Source organism: Triturus cristatus, chromosome 8 (assembly GCF_964204655.1).
Source record: "Triturus cristatus chromosome 8, aTriCri1.1, whole genome shotgun sequence".
Lineage (NCBI taxonomy): Eukaryota > Metazoa > Chordata > Amphibia > Caudata > Salamandridae > Triturus > Triturus cristatus.
This window is the reverse complement of record NC_140591.1, coordinates 1,477,223,731-1,477,243,616: the sequence shown is the minus strand read 5'-3', so window position 1 is coordinate 1,477,243,616 and position 19,886 is coordinate 1,477,223,731. Positions and strand designations below refer to the sequence as shown.

Genomic DNA, 19,886 nt, shown 5'->3' with positions numbered 1-19,886 from the left:
TCTGTTAGATTGTGCTGCGGGCAGTTTCCGCCCGCCGCTCAAGCTCCCATAGGGAAATGGAAAGTCAACGTAATCCGGTGTTCGGATCCACCGGTTCCCACACCGAGACTTTCTGTTGTAGTCAACTCCAACCGACATCGTAATAGAGCCCTAAATATGTAAAGAGCAGTCTGTATGATGGTTTAGCAAAAAAGCAAATGATTTATGTTGTTGGGAGTATTGCTTTTATACATAGAGAAATAATGATTGCTTTTATACACCATCAGTTTGAAAGCTCTGCTATGATCACAGAGCTACTCTAGAGGGTTCGATGTATAAAGAAAGGTTTCCGAAGCCTCATGTATTTGACCATTATAAAACACAGCTGAGAAGAGACAATACTGGCACAAATACAGCCACTTGAGAAGAACTAACTTAATTCTCTTTTTTGTTGTACTAAAGTGATCATGTAATGCAATATTTACTTGGATGTAGCTATTTTATCTAGAATTAGCTTTCAATAATGAAACGCTTAAAAAGGTATAAATACTTATTAAAGGCAATTTCTATTAACACAGTAGTTTCCTAATGCACAAGACCTTGCACGAGACAGAGCGCCCTATCTCAGTGAGAGAATCAGCGCATACATCCCTGCAGGCACCCTTTGTTCTTCCTCAGCATACCTTGCAAGATTGCCTCTCATTAATTGCCTTCGAATAGGTTGGAAATCCTTTTCCTACCTGGGACCACTCCATTAGAATAAACTCTCACTAAACCTTCAGCTAGCACACAGCCTGGATATCTTTAAGAGGAAACTAAAAACCTGGCTTTTTAACAGCTAAATCCAGTTGCTTGGTTCGGTTTCCCTCTGCCTAGGCTGGGACACTCTGCTGAGTAGCTGCGTGCTTTACAAAACAATATAACTTTATATAACTAGCGAACACCCACGCATTAAGTCAAGAGGTACAGCCATTGGTATAGAAGAACAGGTTGGATAGATTGAAAACTTTCAGATGAACAGAGCAGTTGACTACTAGAAAGGCCTTTTAAGGGTAGGTCTAGTTTGAAATGTACAAAGAATATCGAGGTGTGTGATATGGCTTTCCTCTGTTCAAAACATTTTTTTCGTTGATTTCAGTGGCGTTTTCTCAGTGTTTTACAAACCATTTGAAACCGTTTCTTACCAGTGGTTATTCACCCACCTAACTCCTATGTTTACAAAACGTGTTTCTTGCAGTGATTGTTATAAAACACATTTTATTTAAAGGAGAAGTAATGCAGGGTATGTAGTGTCTTCACATTGGCAGTGTGTCCATTGGACGTATGTTAGACTGTATTATGTATAGAAATTCTGTGTATTAACCTCCTGTGTGATGAATATCACACTTTTGCGAAAGAGGAAGCCAAGACTCAAATGCTGGCTTCTTTGCATCATTTGTATGACACTGGGTACAAAGACGGCAAGCTCCTTTCATGGTTCGGCAGGAGGGAAGTAGTAGCTAGATGGGTGCATCATATATTTGGTCCTGGGGTGATTGTGCAGATTCAGACGAAGCAATAGCTGGGCCTTCGCTCGCTATTATGAGAACTTTTATAAGGGCCGGCCTCTGCAGATACTGTCCTACATTAAACATTACCTCGAGTCCCACTTCAGTCCTAGAAGCTGGGGATAGAGCAGCGCTTGACAGTGACATCACACTGGCGGAAATTGAAGCCACCAAAGCTAAGTTAAAATCTAACAAGATCCCGGGACCCAATGGGATTCTTGCAAAATTCTACGAACTATACATAGGATTACTGGGACCCCACCTCTTGAATACGTTCGTAGAAGCATACAAACAGGGCACTCTCCTGCCAGACCTTAGGCGGGCGGTCATAGCGGTAATTCACAAGGATGGTAGGCATAAAGAGCATTGCACTTTATTTTTTTTGTAACATATTTTTATTGGCATTTTCAGGTTTATTGTAATATATATCAAATAAATCATTCAATCCATGAGATTGCTTATTACAGTATCCAATATCCCCCACAATTAATCATGAGTACAATAGTTGCTGGATACACAAGTTGTAAACCCTATGGGTCCTGGTAGTGAATATGCCACGTGAACTGGGGTAAAACACGGGAAGAGCTAGGGGAAGAGCATTGCACTTTATATCGCCCAATATCCTTGCTTAACATAGAGGTTAAAATCCTGGCCACAGTATTGGCTACGAGACTTCTTCAGGTCATCACACCCTTGATTCACAGGTACCAATCGGGTTTCTTGCCTGATAGATAGACCCGATACAATCACAGACTGGTGCACAACTGGCTGAATGAAATAAGGGGTCAGTCAGCTCCCCATGTTTTCCTCGCACTTGACGCCGAGAAGGTTATAGAGGTGGGTCAAGTTATTATATCAGGCCTCTGTGACGGTGGTCACGGTCAGCGGAGTGGTGTCCGCGGAGTATCCCATCAGTAGAGGCAAATGACAAGACTGTCCCCTCTCCTCTTTGCCGTTACTATAGAATCTTTTGCCTGTGTCAAGAATTCCTGTCATGCGAGGGGAGGAAAACGGTAACCAGCGTAAACGGACTACATCTCCCAGGATGCTTAGCGGTTGAGAGGTTATGTAAACAGGAGAGCTGTTACATAACTCAAGGAAAACACGCCCTTATGTAAACAGGAGAGCTGTTACATATCTCAAGGGAAAACACGCCCTTATGTAAACAGGAGAGCTGTTACATAACTCAAGGAAAACACGCCCTATAAAGGGAGGAACCGGGAGGTACAAGGCTGTCGGATATTGTGTTTACACCGACGTACCTGCTTCGTGAAGAGCAGTGTTCCGGAGTGGTGCTCCAGTAAGGCAAGAACGGAGGTAGGTCGAGTCGTTACTCCCTGGGCCGTGTCTTGCCCCATCGTCACCTGTGAAGGACCCGGAAGCTCTACCGGTCAACCATTGAGCTTCGCTTTTTGACTCGGCTGAGTCAAAGCGCAGTGGCGCTTTTGCTGGTTGGAGTCGTAACTCCCAGCCCGACCAGAGATACAGGGACTGCCAGCTGTAACGCACACCAGGAGGTGTTTGCCGCGTTACAGACTCGGAAGTCCACAGGATCGATCGAGCGGCTGCTCTCGGTTCAGTCTTCTTGCTTTTGATTGGGGTATCGGTGACGCATCACCAGGAGGTGACTCCGCGTTCCGGTGCAGTCTGAGGAAGAGGTTGAGCGGCTGCTCCCTTCAGGTAGAGACCCCGGCTGGGTGTTTCCCTGACTCCTCGATTCTCCCCAACACTCGTCGTGCCCCTCACAGCCTACCGATTGGCATTGTCGGCCATTTCATTTCTGCCCTCTGTTGGCATACGCCGGGATCGGCGTATATGCAGAGGACGGTTAGGACCATCCGTGCTGTGGGCTGGTAACGTACTTAGCCTGGAGGATTCCAGTGACTATAACTTTTGTTTATTCGTTGTATTGTTTTGCCTTCATTAAAATAACTAACCCTTCACAAGTGGTTGCGTCCTCATTATCGTGTCTGTTAAACGATCCTGGGACGTTCAGGGCGTTACAGCCTGTTCAGGCCATGATCATCCTGGAATTCATGGTTTCAGAATTATGGCAGTCTGCAGTAGAAGAAAGATTTCACTTTATGCGTATGATATCCTTCTTTTCTTGACCTACCCCTCATCATCACTCTCCTTGACCTTTCAACTATTCGAAGATTGTGTGAGTTACTCTAGCTACTGCGTTAATTGGGACAAATCAGTGCTTTACCTCCTACAGAGTGGGTTGGAAGTGCCGCCACTCCCTCACCCCCTGACGCATACCACCGTTGGGTTCAAATACCTGGGTATATTCATGACATTAGGAAGGGAGAGCTGTTCTGCACATAACCTCAGAAGAGTAATGGCAACCTTTCGAACCTGTCGAGAAGAGATGGAGCGATGGAGAGGGGGGCTTCTAACATTGTTGGGGAGAGGAGCTCTGTTTAAGATTTCCCTACCCAATGTGCGCTATGCCCTGCAGAACACCTTCTATAAGATTTCTCCTGAGATCTTCCAGAGGATTGAGAGTGACATGCGGACTTTATTGTGGGATGGTAAACACCCCAGAATAGTCCTAAAAACCATACATCGTAATCAGTATAATGGTGTGCTAGGTCTGCCTGATATATGGGTCTATTAGTGGGCCACCTACCTTACTAATAATAATAATTGATTATTTGTCCTGCGTGATCATTCAAATTTTAGGCTGGAGCTCGCTCAATGAGAGGGATAGGTCCTGCCTGCACGACCTATATGAAGGTGAGGGGACTGGGCATTTCCTCCCAGCGACACAGGTAACACTAGTGGCCTGGGACAAGGCAATGAAAATCATTGGGTGGCAAGGTAAACCTGCTAGAGATATGCCCTTGTGGGATGGGAAATGGCTTTCTGAAATGTAGAAACTATGGGGGTTTGAAGTCTGGGACTTCATTGGGATCTCCAGGGTGAGGAACCTACTTGAGGGTCGTGACATCATGCTGCTCTCCTTGCTCCAGTGAGACTACGGGATAAATGTCATCCAGTTCTTAAAATATGCACATATACGACATGCATGGAGAGCGGAGGGAATCCCTGGAGATGGCTTTCCACAATGCGCCTCACTAGGACAGCTCCTGACCGAAGAGATGGGAAAGGGAACAATTTTCCTCAGCTACAAAACCCAAAATACCATGCTGGATACCTTACACAAGCTACGAGGGAAATGGGGGGAGGATGTGTGAGTAATGGAGGAGATAAACTGGGAAGCAGCACTGATGCACCCAAGGGAGCTAGCAATTCAGGCCCAACTGCGCCTAGTCCAATTTAAAATATCACACAGAGTGTACTACAATAGAAGTCACTTGCATGGGGAGACGCATACCCAGCTTTGTCTACGATGTCAGGGAGAAGATGGTTAATTTTTCCATACGATTTGGAGCTGCCCCCTAATCCAGGGATACTGGGTGGATGTCACTGGTGAACTTGATAGAGTCCTTTCTGCCCAACTTCCCTTGGCCCCCCAGGTTTCTTATCCTAGGGATTCCCAATGATATTGACTTACCACAAACTCAGCTACTGCTATGCGGCCTTGGTCTTATTGTAGCCAAAAGAGACCTACCCGATACTGGGGAGCACGGGAGCCCAACCATGCAGGAATGGAAACTGGGAATGGATATGTACATTGCGGCTAAAAAAACTACAGATGCCAGTAGACGTCTCCCCATAAAATTCCACAAGGTGTTGAGTAAATGTATGCAACACTACTCCCTGGAGTTATAAGAAAAAAGTGGGCGAGAAGGACCGGATTTTCCAATGGAAACAAGGGTAGATGACACTAAATGTTGCATTGATGTCTGAATTTTGGTGCTTAGTCCTGTAAGGAAAGTGGTGCAGTCTGCTTGGTGTCTTGGGAGAGGGCGTGCGGTGGGTAGTGGAATATAGTTCAAAGTTACTGATTTTACTGTGCGATTACTGGAATTTGCCTCCAAATTCGTTGTTTGGTGTATTTATCATCTTCCATCTCATTGTTCTCACAAGAAAAATATATTAAAAAAAAAAAAATCTGTATTTCTCGCTCACTCGCATCTCATTACCCTCTCTGACATTTCATTGCCTCTCCCACTCACTCCTTCAGAACTCTGGTTTCAGGACTATAGATGAATTAATAAAATAAGAGTACTATATTCAAATATTTTTATAAATTCCCAGACAGAGTTTAGAGGGTCGCATTCATCTATACCTTGCTGAATACTATGATGTGTGTGTGGGGTGGCGGGGCAGTCATACCAACAGCATAGTACCTTGTAAAACATTTTGAATTACACCAGATTAAATTGTAGTCCTGCATTGTAAGGTATCTAAAACTTGATGCCTAAAGCATGCTCATCACTTCTTTTCTGCACTCTTGGCCTGACTACAATAAGGTGTTTCTGCTGATGTGTAGACTTTTATGGCTGCCACCTGTCCCCATATCATATGCCTCAATTTACGTCACTCCTGTCCTTTTAACAAACATCAAATTGTATTCTAGGACTTGAAATTTTGCTGGTAAAAATGTAACTATGGTTAAGAAACCCAAGCAGTTGGGGAAAAAAACAAGGAATAGCTGAAGGTATCACACATCTATTAATAGGACATCTTGCAGCTATAGATTTTAAAGTGGCAGCACTCTTTTCACAGGTACCTTTGCATGGAATGTCTAAAGCCTGGGATGTTTCGCAGTTGACCTAAAATCAGTACTGACTTGTTAGAATAGTGGTTGATATATCAAAGGGTTTTACCCTATCTGTTTCTGTGTGTAAATTTGAAAGAATATATTGCTCAAGATTCTTATGAGCCAGCCACTCCACCAATCAGTGAAAGAATGAAATACTTCCAAAAGATCAAGTATGATTTCAATATTTCCAGCTTCTATCTCATGTATAACCTGATTTAGATCGGACCTAAAAAACATGCTACAAAACACTGCACCTTCAATCAAAGCACACAAGTGGAAGAAACAATATTTTTGTGCCATCCCTAAACAGTAGAACTCGAGCAGAATAATCTTACATTTTTCTTATATAATAAAGTTACATTGTTTTGGCCCCTTCAGGAAGAAATAATTTAATTTCTTAGAATGGTATTTTAGCTTGTGAGTGTCCAGGTGTTTCAGTGTTCATATGTTTACACTGATGAGGGCTTTACCCTTCCGGTGGAGTTTTATCAATTATTATAGGCTTAAACTTAAAACAGGATAGCGTAGGTATAGCTGTGGTTTAGTCCATATTTATTTTTTACAGTTATAAAGCACAGTATATTTCCTGAACTTCAAGGATAGTTAAAATTGATGATCCAGTTGGGTTTGTTGAATCCGTCATACCTTACGATTTCAAAGTGAGTAGCAGCGAGTTCAAGAAAACACACTGTAGATTGGCTATGGTAAGATGGAAATGATCATGTTTGGAGAAAGCCAAGTGGATTGTCATCTTCACAAGCCCATGCTCTTCTGCACCAACATTTAGAAACAGCTTAACAGTTTCTCCACTTTGTACAGTCTGAGCCAATACAGAAGTAACTTTTTTTTCCTTATGCAGATGTTTTGCTTTATGAACTGGTTACCATCAACTGAAGTAACTGGAGCATGATTATAACAGAAGGCAAAAGAACGTTAACTGAGAAAGGATTTAGCAAAGATTTGGAAAAGTTGTATGTTTGGTTGTTTTCAAACAAGGAAGAGCTGTTCAATATTTTATTTTACCAAGAAAAGAAAACAATTGCAAAACATGGCTCATGAATTGACTAGCACCTTGGGCAGATTTTTTTCCAAATTGTCTCTTAGAGCCGCATTTTTAATCTTGGTGTACAGAACACCTAGTCAAGGGGTCAATTACTCTTTAGAAAATTAAATCATATTAGCTGATTAATAATGTATATATACATAAAAAGCAACATTGAAAAAAAATAATCAAACTTTGTAAATGTGAAGGGCCTTAAAATTGGAGGCTAAAATGTATGTTGGTATCCTTCTTTTGGTTTGTCGAAGCAGAGCAAGTACATCAGAAGAAATCTAGTAAGGACGATTGGCTGCCTCAATTGAAGCACTGGTATGCATTGACAAAAGGACAGCACACATTAGACAGAGCAAGGCAAAAAAGACAAAGCAACTTGTGTATTTTTTTGCATACATTTTGTCTGTATTTTTGTGTATTATTTTGGGGCTTAAATCATAAAAAGTGCTTGGCCCGGGGTTCCCGCTTCCAATGCTTATTCAGTTGCAGTCCACATAAGTCAAAAGTTAGGGAACTGTGCTATAGAATGTATTATAAATTAGCCTCATTTTGCCCACTCCCCAGTAAAGACACAGAATATAAAATTCTGCAAAGAAATTGGCAAAATAGATCTGCATATTGAACAAACAACAGTTTGTTACAAAAACTCAGTAATTTGGGGCAGAAGGCACTTTGTTGCACAAAATAATAAATTGTGTTTTTATAAATCTAAATCTGGTAGGTCAACTTGCTGAATATGTGATCTGGCAATCGAGAATGTTTTGTAATTGCTAGCCTATATGTTTCTTGACAAAAGACACAATATTCACCCATCCCTACAGGTAAAGTATGCTAACATAATGAGATAGTGGTTGTTCAGTGCTATCTCATGTGATATACAGATGCCAGGTTTTAAAGTTGTAGCCCAAAATTATAAAGTCTATTTCCAGTCATCGTGACCAAGCCATACTACTTGGAATCCGGATCAGAACTGCTGCAGAACGGGATGTAAAACAAGGTAGATGATCCTCTGCTGTATGTAGTAAAAACTTTCTTATGTACAGACTGCTCAAAGTATTTCAATCCAAGCACTAATGCCTTACCCAGAACAAGATTGTTAGTCTATATTGAACCTTGGTCATGTAACCGTTTTGACTACAATGATGAACTAGTAATAAAAAACAATCCATTTTTGTAAAAAAAAATGGTATTTGAAAATCTAAATCTGCCAGGCCAACTTGCCAAATTCATCTGACCATTTTGGAATTTTTTGCCTGATTTTAAAAATTTCAGAAAATCTGTAAATCGCCACCAGAGTGATCAATCACCAGTACACATCACTTATTTCCTTCTTTGATGTTCAGTGTGGTAGCATGGTAGCAAAGTCGAACAGTCGAGGCTTGCGCTTGGAGGGTAGTATGCTGTTTAGTATTCGTATGCTTGAAGGGTCAAACGGCTCTTTCAGGCAGTGCATATTTCTGTTGCAAAGAACATAATGTCCAAGCAGTGGTCTTCTTTTGTATAAAGACTTGTGTCGTCATTAAGTTCAAATAAGCAGTATCTTTATTAAGGTCTTTACTCTGTATCTTCTCTGTCTGTCGCCTGTGCAGTTTTTGTGGGTTGCCGTAGCAGGCCTAATCACAATTAAAAGACAAGCATGACTGTTTGATTTATGAGTGTTCTTATGTCACAGTTTGAGACTTTGTTTGTCTTGATCTGCTTTGGATCCCCAGAAGAAGTATTTGAGAACTGTCTCAGTCGGAAGTGGCTGCTGAATCTAGTGTCACCAGCTGCTGGGGAAGGGACAGCAATCTTTGGGTGTAGCTGGGGTTTGTTGGCAGCAGTACACAGAAAGGGGTGTTTGGGCAGCTGTCCACAATTCTGAACTCAGCAGGCCAACTCCTGGGCTCCTTCAGCAGCATTAGCCAAGCCCCTTCCCCAGTCATCTGGTTTAAACTCCTTACCCAAGAATTCTAACTCCGATTCTCACCTTCCTCTATACATGTATTCAGAGCCCCTAAAGGAGAACACCAGAGTCCGCTTATATCCATTCTTGTGGGCCGTGGCCCAGTCCACCTGTCCAATCAGATTTAAAGTTAATTTCAAATCTTTTGGACATATGAATCCGGATAAAGTGCATTTTCTTTTAAGGATGCCACATCTCCATGGCAAACTGTTTCAGATGAAACAGCCACTCCCAGAACCGGATTTACAAAGGATCTCTGTACTTGTGACAGAGGCCCCACACTCGGGCTGAATCTCCGCAGTGAGAATTCTCATTGCGGAGACTCCCCTACGACTGCGTGGACTCCGACATGAGCGCAGAGACCCTTTGTGAATCAGGTCCTCTGTTGTATTGTAGTGTAATTTATTTGTAGAGATAATGTTATCTGTTACCTATGTTGCCCCTTCCCCAGCGACCGCTTGGTTCCTTTAGGAATGCATGGTTTGGGAGGATTCTAAACTGAGTGCCTGGTCATTGTTTTGTAGATGTTGACCAGTGGTAGAAAGTAAATAGTCTTCCTCACCCAAAGCTTGCTGTCTCATCATTTATCCTCCATGCAACGCCCTCACTTCGGGAATTCCAACTACATTTCCATCAACAAAAGCATAGAATGTATGGCAAGGGCAGGGAGCTGCTTATGTTATTCCTTTTATTCAAGTGTTGAACTTGCCAGACCTAGTCCGACCTGGAGGAATTGGTCCAGTCCAAGGCCCAGTGCATTAAAAGGTCCTTCCTTATTCACTGTATCAAAAGTCAGATTACCCTGGCTCCACAATGGATTTTAGAGGAAAGGAGAAATCTGAAGTGCAGCAACGGGGGTCATAGGGGAAAATTAAATGACAGGGGTTTATAGGAGTGCAACAAATACCCAGAGGCATCAAGGTGCTAAACCATTGAAAATGTCCCTAAGAGAGATAAAGTCAGCAAAAATAGAGGTTCTAAGATCAGATTCAAAACTACTAAACAGTAAGACGTATTTAAGAACTCTAGTCTCTACATGCGTCCAGAGGGAGGGCCGCACCATGGGTACCCCACTTTCCATGTACCAAAGTATTCTCATGCACACTGTAAAAAGCAGTATTACTTTGGGTGAACCACATTCTTTCAACATAGTCTAGCACTGTGCTCGTAAGCAACATGCTGTTATGTAAGATGCTTGTCAGGAGACTTGGGACATGGTTCTCCTGCACACGAAAAACCTACTTGGTCTACCAAAATGAGGAGCCAATTGTCATATGGACACATGGCCAGGGGCTGTCAACCCTTAATGTTTGTTTCTCACGTTCACGGCTGTCGTTATTGTGATCGGCATTTGTTTCAATGTGGTCTGCAGATGTCTTAAAATATAATTTACAAAATATTCCCTGAAAAAAAATTACGTTCATCGATGTTCTGGTTGAGATGTACCTACAGTAAAAAAAAGAAACCAAAAGAAAATCTGAGAAATTGCCCAATTATGGTAACTGGCACCACTGTAGCCAGAATGCATCTATATGGACCATTCAATTGGAAGAATCTAGCATTTGGGGTGAGTTGGATTTGAAGTGACGCCGGTAATCAACCCTGACCAATTTAGTAGATTTAAACATAAAGCCCGAGAGCTCGTTTTTTTCAGGGATAAATATATCCGTTCCGCAACGGGAGCTCTGTATGCATTTCCGCCCTAGCTTGAGTGCAGTCCACACTGAGAACATAAAGTTATTTCGCAAAAGCACTTTGGCACACTCAGAAGTGTCTGTGTTGATTTTCTTGTAGAGTCTGTGTTGATTTTCTTGGGCTGGGTGGTCGTTATGTAGTACTTGGCCTGTTAAAAAAAAAAAAAAAAAAAAAATATATATATATATATATATATATATATAATATATATATATATATATATATCCTACTGGCGGTCGCCAGTAGGTAGTTATAGTTAGGACCACGTTTCCATAGGAAATCCGCAACATTCTATTTTGAATAACTTTGGCGCCGGTCGACGAATCCTTGCGAATTTTTCAAAATAGGTGGGGCGTTACGCTCCGCTCCTACCCTGAAAGTCTCGGGGGGATTCGTCAAGCGGGGGCTGAGATAAAAGGGGGGTCCCAAAACGCGTTTTGCCCATGCATTTTTCCATAGGACCTTTAGACAGGGCTACAGCCCGAACGGCTGAACAGAATTTAATGAAATTTGGCAGAGAGGTAGTCCCCAGGTCAAGGAAGTGCCTTTTGTAGGTTTGGTGTAAATCTGTTCAGTAGATTGAGAAAATAGCCTTTAAATCAATATATATATCTGAGCCAGCTTACGGTGCGCTTACCGTACGCGTACGGTGACGAGCGCGATTCTGATTGGCCGTTAGATCTTAGTAAACATTCGAATCGGTCTAAACCAGGAAGCGGCGGCCGCCATTTTCTCTCTCGGACTCTGACAGGGGGTTGAAAAACAAAGTGAAAAAACATGTAAAGGGGCTGTTTAGACAGCTCCCAAGCACCTCGCCATGTCGAGGGAGTCCTCAACGATCCCCCAAGCGAAAAAATGCAATTTTAATTTTTTCGAAAATTTCGCAGATTACGCTTACCGTACGCGTACGGTAGACAATCTAAAAAAAAAAAAAAATCCACATTCTCCACACCCCGTGTACAACTGGTGCCCGAAGGGCACCAGTTGTGCAATGGCTTAGCTAGACAGTACAAAACATATATTTTACCTGTCACAACGATGCTCATCATATGTTTCCTCCATGTGCGCACGGTGCGCGAAGCGCATCGTGCGTTCAGGGCCCATCTAGCGTAACGTGGACACGCGGTGCGCGAAGCGCCCCGTGCGCGCACGGAACGAAATGCGTTAAGTGGGCGCGCACGCCACAAATGGCGTAAAGTAACTTGGCATTTAAAAAACCGTACAAATTCACTGAAAAAACCATAGGTTTCACACACGTTATAGTTAGGAATTAGCATTTAAAAAACCTTGCAAATTCACTGAAAAAACCATAGGTTTCACACATGTTATAGTTAGCTGGACATTTTACTGATAAAAAACCAATGAAATTCCCCCGTTATAGTTACTGTAGGCAACTATAACTCACGCGACCGTAATCCTCTGCTGATGACATATGTGTCTTTATGAAAAAAAAATATTTGTAATATATGTATAGCTAAAATTTAATGGAAGAAGACATGGGCAAATAAGTGTCTAAATACAGTATTAGCATCAGCAGAGGATTACGGTCGCGTGAGTTATAGTTGCCTACAGTAACTATAACGGGGGAATTTCATTGGTTTTTTATCAGTAAAATGTCCAGCTAACTATAACGTGTGAAACCTATGGTTTTTTCAGTGAATATATATATATATATAGAGACATCACACAGGGGGACGGGGGCAAGTGTGGTTTCATTTCTGGAAGCGTAAATAAGACTTGTGTTCCTCCTTTAGTTGCACCTGGGTGGATGTGAATAGAACTGTCTTGCTACAAAGACACTCCTTCAACTTAGAGGGGCAGCAGAGCAAGAAGAACTGCAGGAACATGTGCCTCTACTCCTGAAAGAAACCCATTGGCTGCATATCATAAACAGGATGATGTTCAGAGCTTTAATCATATACAGGTATTTTGGAAGTTGAGACCACGTTGTATTCCAAACATGGTAAACCATAATCTACAGGCAAGAAATTTAAGATCTATAAATAGAGCTCCTGAAGTAATAAGTCAAGTTTGAGTATATCTTCAAATTACATGGGAGCAGAAATCCGAGATAACCTTCTTTTGGACATCAGAGTAGATCCAGGTTTGGCACAGTTCAATTGGAATCTTAAGATGTTACTCAGAAAAACCTGTTAATCAATCCGATCTTTTTGACATATATGTTCTCCCTGGCCGATCAAGGCTCAGCATGACTGGTAAAAGATGCTAACAAATCTGATCATACCACACACATTCACAAGAATTTCGGTTGTCTGCCCCTGAAAGTCAAAATCTATTTAAAATGACAGAAATGACACACCAGGCACTTGATCTCTGCCTTCTCATCCACCTGAAAGACCTATTACATATCACAAGAGGCATGAGAGGCCATAGGAGCAAATTATGCTTCTCCCGGAAAACCCAAGTGCAAACAAATTTTAAACACTCAACTAAACCCTCTCTTTTGAAGCCGCAGACTCTGGGATGGCTTACCTGCAGGATTCTGTCTCAACAACAACATGTTCTCTTTGCCGTGAAGAGCTGAAACCTTACATATACAGTATTTACTGCAAAGTTTAACCTTTCACTCATGTCCAATATCAGACAAGTTCACAAAGATTGATATATGTGAATTCTTGGGTTCATAACAAACCAAGTTTATTCGGCTTGTTATACAGTAAATTCTTGCCCTTTCTGAAATGCTCCATAGCCCCTGTCGCTTTGTATAGGCAGTACAATTATGTTTGATAAATAATAATAAATAAAATCACATTACTTAGTTTCCTTCCTTCTGTTTCTCTTCTCTTGCCTGTCTCTTTGCCTGTTTCTCCTGCCTCTCTCCAGGTCACCTAATGATTTCTTAGATGTTCCTACCATATCTACTAGTAGATTGTACTATATTCTGTTAGAAAGTCTTTTAGATATGCTTAATCTGCTCTATACAACTACTAGTCTATCTTTTTTCCTGCTATCCACTTATAGATTTCAAAAACGCGTATGTTACTAGTGTGTTTATAGGAATCGCAGGGAAAACACACAAAATAGAATGGTAATGGTAGTACAAGTCTTTTTGTTGAGGAACTCTTAGTATTGGGTCCCTGGTGAATGGATGGTATTCTCTATTACCACCTTTCTGGGCTTTCTGCCATTGCTTGGTGAGTTGTGAGGTTTCTGAATTGTAGACTAATGCGGAGGAAGTTAAATGTCTGTAGCAACAGAATTCATGGCTGCCAAAGCAATTTCAATTAAGTGTTTCAGCAGCACTTGTGGGCCAAAACATCTGGTCGATAATTCCATAACAGCGATGTAAAACGTAGACTAAATTCCAATGAAGTACATGAATAACTGGTAATATCAATGGAATTACAAACATTTTAGCACCCAGCTAAGGATGATTTACCAGGTTAATGTGTGACCATATTTGGTGTGTGATATTAACTTGTGTTTCAGCATGTAAAAGGAGAGCTTAGGAAACAATTAGCGACATTACAAAGATCTTAAATTGTCCCATTTTATTTTTTTCTGCAGTTTTTTTTTTCTTGAGCACTAAAACCACAATTTTTTTTCTAAGAGTCTGTGGGGTCTGAAAAGAGTAGAAGTCATCTGAAGAATGATTCTTGGGGGTAAACTTAGATCAACATTAATCAGAGTAACATGCGACTGGAAAAGAGTTGAGATGTCTCCATGGTTGAAAAGCCTTAATGGGTAGGGACTATTCTTTAGGCTCTTCTTGGATGTCTAAATGGTGAATATGTGTACAATGTACATGGGGAATCTTCCAGCAGGAGGCTGATAAGTCTATGCTGTCTGAGCTGTATGGGGTGAAATAGATACCTCTCGAAACTTCAAGAAGTCTTTTCCTGTTCAGTGGTTGGAGAACAGAGGAACCCTATAGATTGTGAGATCTGCCTGCAAATTTGTAAAAGTTTTTTCTTAAGAATGATCACAGTGGCCATCACAGGATGATCTCAAGCATCAAGATGGATGCTAATGTTGGAACAGTCTGATGAAATGACGATGTATGACTATGAGCAGACTTTTGTACACTGCACAGAGTTTTTTTTTTGTAAACAAATTTTATTCGTCAAAGACCCATCCAGCGAAGCTCTGTGACCCAGAGACTTCAACCATATCAAAAGACAACATACCAGCTTTGACATTTTTCTCATGAAGTATCGTATACAGACTACAAAAGAGACATGCAGAACCAAAGCAGTCCCCTCCCTTAAAAAACATTACACCACCCCCCACCCCACTCCCCCACCCATCGCACTGTCCATCCAGTCAAAGCAGCAGATCTATGCACGACTACTATTCTGTTCCGTCCATGACCCATACCCCCCAGACCCGGCTGTGCCTGGTACTCCAGTGTGCCATGCCTCTTTAAAGCTAGAGGGAGATGGTCCACCACCCACCCAACTATTCCTCCAATATGGGCACTGCACAGAGTTTTAACGTGGCTTCCCTCTTTCATATGTTTTCAGTGCAGGGATCTGAGTCCTGAGGTGATGTGAGTATAGCATGTCATGTTGCAAATTAGTCTTGATGCTCAATTTCGAACTTAACAGTATTTGTAGCAGCCCAATATGAGTAATCTAGGTGAGATACCACCATGACAGGGACAAGCACAGCCCTTTGTGAGAGTTGGAGGAAGTAAACGAATGTAGCAGAAGGCACATTTGATTGATTTCACATGTATAGAACCTTCTGGTCTCCAGTTGATCTGGACTCCTTGTCCTTGGTAAAGTGAAAGTGAAAGGGCTAGGGGAGGGCACCACCAAGAAGTTCATTTGTTCATGGGTATAGTTTTCCATTAGGAGCGTTTATTAGTTGCCGTGGACAAACTGTACCCTGGTCTGGATACATATGATAATAGGGCTCAACTGGCAGTGGACAGAACCCTCAAAGGATATGACCTTACCACTCTACTGAAACCTATGCTCTTTGCTACAGGCGAAGTACTTCACTCAGAGGTAAACATTCCCCAAAATAATCACACTATAGCATTATGTTATCCATTTTGGACTTCAGACAGTTTGCTACCTGATGGTGAGTTCTGGCTCCTTCTTCCAGTTTGAAACGGGTATTACTTATTATTAGGGCTCCTGGTTTTATGGAATTTGTTTTCTAACATTTCTATCTGTATTTATCCAAATCCATTTTTGGGCCACCTTACTGGTGTTTATCTATATTTATTTTGTGTTTTGAGCCAAAATAGTCTGAAAGTGGTATGTTTCAACATTTATTTAACTAATAAACATGCATTTGTACAATGATGCATGTTGTGTTTTAGCAAATTAAGCAGCCAAATATACCAAAACACTACACCAACATGTGAATATTACCATTATATACAAATATATGTTAACATATGCCTGTATTTGAGGAAATCTCTTCCTGTTTTTAACTCCTCACGCTCTCTATCTGCCCAGCTGCTGGCCTGGAATTCAGGAAGGACAGCATGGAGAACCACTCACAAGAAGCACACTTCTGTATTTTTCTGCTTTTACAAATAAATACAGACTGGAAACACATTGTGTTCTGCCTGTTTTTATCTGTAAAAACTGAAATCTGGAAGCCCTACTTATTAGTTTTTCTGTGTTTGGTTCATCCTTCGTTTACTTTGTGCCCTGGTACTTGAAATTAGCCTTGGTTGAAAATTACAGCTAAAAAGCAAACCGGTCAGATACCAACTTTTGCACATGTTATCCCACAGTTCATAATGTTTGTTCCCAGTGGGAAAAAATGCGGAAGTAGGTGGGCCAGCTATTCTGAATGGCTACCAACAGCCAGTTGCAGTAGTCTAAATGTGGGACACGTTCTGACTGGTTGACGAGATGGCAGTGAGATTGGTTGAACCAATCTGAATTGGTCTCTTTTCTTAGAATATAGCTATGGGAGATAGCAAATCCTGCAGCAATCTGCGCCAACTAAACCCCCCCCCCCCCCAAATGACTGATCATTACCAAAATTTGCCTTCTGCATGTACCTGCTTGTATTGCCTTATAAGTAATGCAGTATGATAGGTACAGGTAAACCGCATAGGAAAGGACCAGGAAAGAGTGAACTAGTTTGTGATACATGCCCAAGTGACCAGCATAAATGTTCGAGTGCTGCTGAATAACAAAAGTATTTTAAATTTGAATGCAGAAAACCCCATTTTAGATGGAACCCAATGAAGCACTAAGGAACAAAATCCACACCTACGTTAATCTAAAGATTTGGCGGAGAGTGATATTCACTCAAGACCCGGACTTTGAAAAGAATATCTATTCTCTAATGAAAAGCAAGATGATTTATGTATTATTTTTTGCTTTTTATACAGCTCTTTCTGGACATCAGAGCTATGCATAGGAAGTACTAGGAGATGAGGACAAGGGGTTCACCAGGGTTAACCAAATTAGTTCATAGAAATATCAAAAGTATATATGATGAGCTTGCGCGCCAAAAAGGTGCAGTCTAGAGTATCAACAATAACACCTGATGCTTAAAAATTGCTTTAAAAAGTAAGTGTTGATTCTCTGAAGAATAATATTTGTGACAATTGCTCAATATTGATGTTGCTGTGCCAGATGCAATACAAGAAGAATGGGCCTGATTCACCAAGTTATTTCTGTATCCAAGTTTAATGTAGGGGTGCAAATTCCTCAATTTGCGGGTGTAAATTCATATGTCGCATTCACAAAACTTGAATTTACGCTTGTACAACATAAACCTATCCCGGTATGGCGTTGGAGATTTTTTCCGCAGGAGCGGGATGTCAGTGTTCCAGGATGGGGATGCTTGCCTAAATAAGTCAACACCCGCAATCTTCTAAGAAGTTAGGTACCTCCTAACATTTGGGGACAAAATTTCTACTCTTATATGATCAGAGATTAATTCATAAAAAAAGCAGAAGTCCGTCCCTTTACAGGTTAGTTACGGCGAGGAAACATGCCCAGCATTGGTGGGGATGTAAGTAAGGCGTTTCTCTAGAAAAACACTTTTCTACGTGCTGAATTTTTTTTGTTTTTTTATCAAGTGCATTTGAACTTTGGTGGCACATTTACTCAATAGGGTGTGAGAAAAGGCTTTTGCAAGTGAGTAACCTGACATTCTCCTAATAATTATAGAAGTGTCGCTACAAATTAGTGAATGTCACAATTCCCAGTACTCCTGAAATATTGTGTGAATCGAAAAAAAGTCCCAAATTTAGGTCATCAGCAAAAAATGTCTAACTGTTTCTGACCACACTCACACAGTCTGGGTTTTTATTTGTATGTCTAAATATACGCTAGCAAAATATAACCAAGAAGTCCTACAATCCATAAAATTGTTTGCTAAGGAAGGCAGGAATCTCTAAAGGGGACCTTTTATAACACTGGCAAGTTGCCCACGGTCAATAAAACAGGTTTTTGTTTTGGTGGTATATGTATCGATGTTTGGAAAGAATATAATAGGACCGGATTTGAACTGAAGTCCTGCAACTAAGCAGCAGAAGTCCCATTTAAGGAACCATGCTCTCATCATCAACACTTGACCCTAAAACCTAAGTCTTGTATTTGAAGAAAGCTAAAACTGATTTATCCAATACTTTTTTTTATTAAGGTTTTCGCATAACATTTTGTACAAGACTGTCATTACACAGTCAACAACTTCCCTTTGTTACACCGGTATGCGGATAAATGTGACCCCAGTGAATCACCACTCTGCTTTGCCAGTAGTGTCACCGCTTACATTACTGTGGGGGAAGCTTTTCACACACACACCAGCAATGCAGTATGTGTTGTCTGAGGGATTATGTGTGTCACAATGTCTGACAGTGTTTTTAGTTCCTGTGCCCAACAAGCATGTATTGGAGGGCAGTGTCATGTCGAGAAAAGCTGTCGCTGAATGTTTTGTTTGGCTGTAGCCATCAGATGTAGATTAGTTAATTGTTCACACGCCTTGGAGTCACAGGTTGGTGGTTTAGCTGGATTGGATGTCAGGGGTAGGCTGGGGGCCCAGAGGACCACCAGGGTCTGTCAAGCCCAGCTTGTTCAGCTGATTGTGTCAGTGGCCCCCTTAGGTCAACTGAAGAGCGTGCCGATGACTGTGGCTAGGTGGCATTGACTTAATGAGTCAGCCTCAGTTGCTAGGTGATTTGATGTCCGTTTTACTGTATGAGGATGTGGAGTCCCAGTAGAAGAGTTTAACCCACCTACTAAATAACTCACTGTACCATAGGCTAGCCAGCAATGTAAACCAATACTTCCATTCAAGCAAGTTGGATGCTTGTGTTGTATCTACAAATATCTTTGCCATTTCAATTTGAGGGTCAAGTTGGTGTTGTAGACACTACAATGTACGAAGATTTTAAGAGGTGGATCGGCCTATTAAATAAAGCCGGATTGATTGGGTGCAAGTTATCCAATCCTTAAAGATGTTTGTGAAGTTTTAACCTATGCATCTTGATGACAGACTTTCTGTTTGGATCAATGAGTTTTATCTTTTTTGTGTACATTCAAACCCAGAATGAAATTCATTTTTCTCACACACAGGATCAACTTGTGCAGCTGCTACTGATATAAAAGGTTGAATCTGAAGGGATCTCTTCACGCCACGTCAACCTCTTGAGATCCAGATAGCTTCTCCTCACTGTTCATAACAGGCACTCCGTCGAACGATAGAGAAAGCAGCAGTTCACCAAAGAGGTAAAATTCTTCTATATGTGAATGTATATTACTTGGCATTGTATTAAGTGTCTTGTCTCATCTGATCAAAATTTTATCAATTCATTGAAATGAAAGGTTTGTTCTTTGCATGGTATTTAATGGTTTCTAGGCAAATTGGTTTTGAGGGAAATCCAATTTTCTATATTATTCTGTTATCATGAATATCCGTGTATTTATATGTGGTAGTGCCTGTTTTTTGTCCCTCTGTGATCCTGAGGTTTCATAGACCTGTTTTGTGTTCACCTGTAATACTCTGCCTGCTGTCCTTTCTCCCAGTACCAGGAGGCCTAAAGTGCAT

The 19,886-nt window shown here is 41.4% G+C and overlaps 1 protein-coding gene across 2 annotated transcripts in view; it reads left to right on the top strand.

The window, feature by feature from the left end:
• The window catches only part of FAM168A (family with sequence similarity 168 member A), a 543,728-nt gene that overhangs the window by 53,737 nt on the left and 470,105 nt on the right, over nucleotides 1-19,886 (top strand). For both annotated transcript variants that reach the window (XM_085623317.1, XM_085623316.1), the window contains exon 2: nucleotides 19,415-19,567. The gene's annotated coding sequence lies outside the window, so the exon portion shown is untranslated. The remainder of the gene's footprint in view (nucleotides 1-19,414; nucleotides 19,568-19,886) is intronic.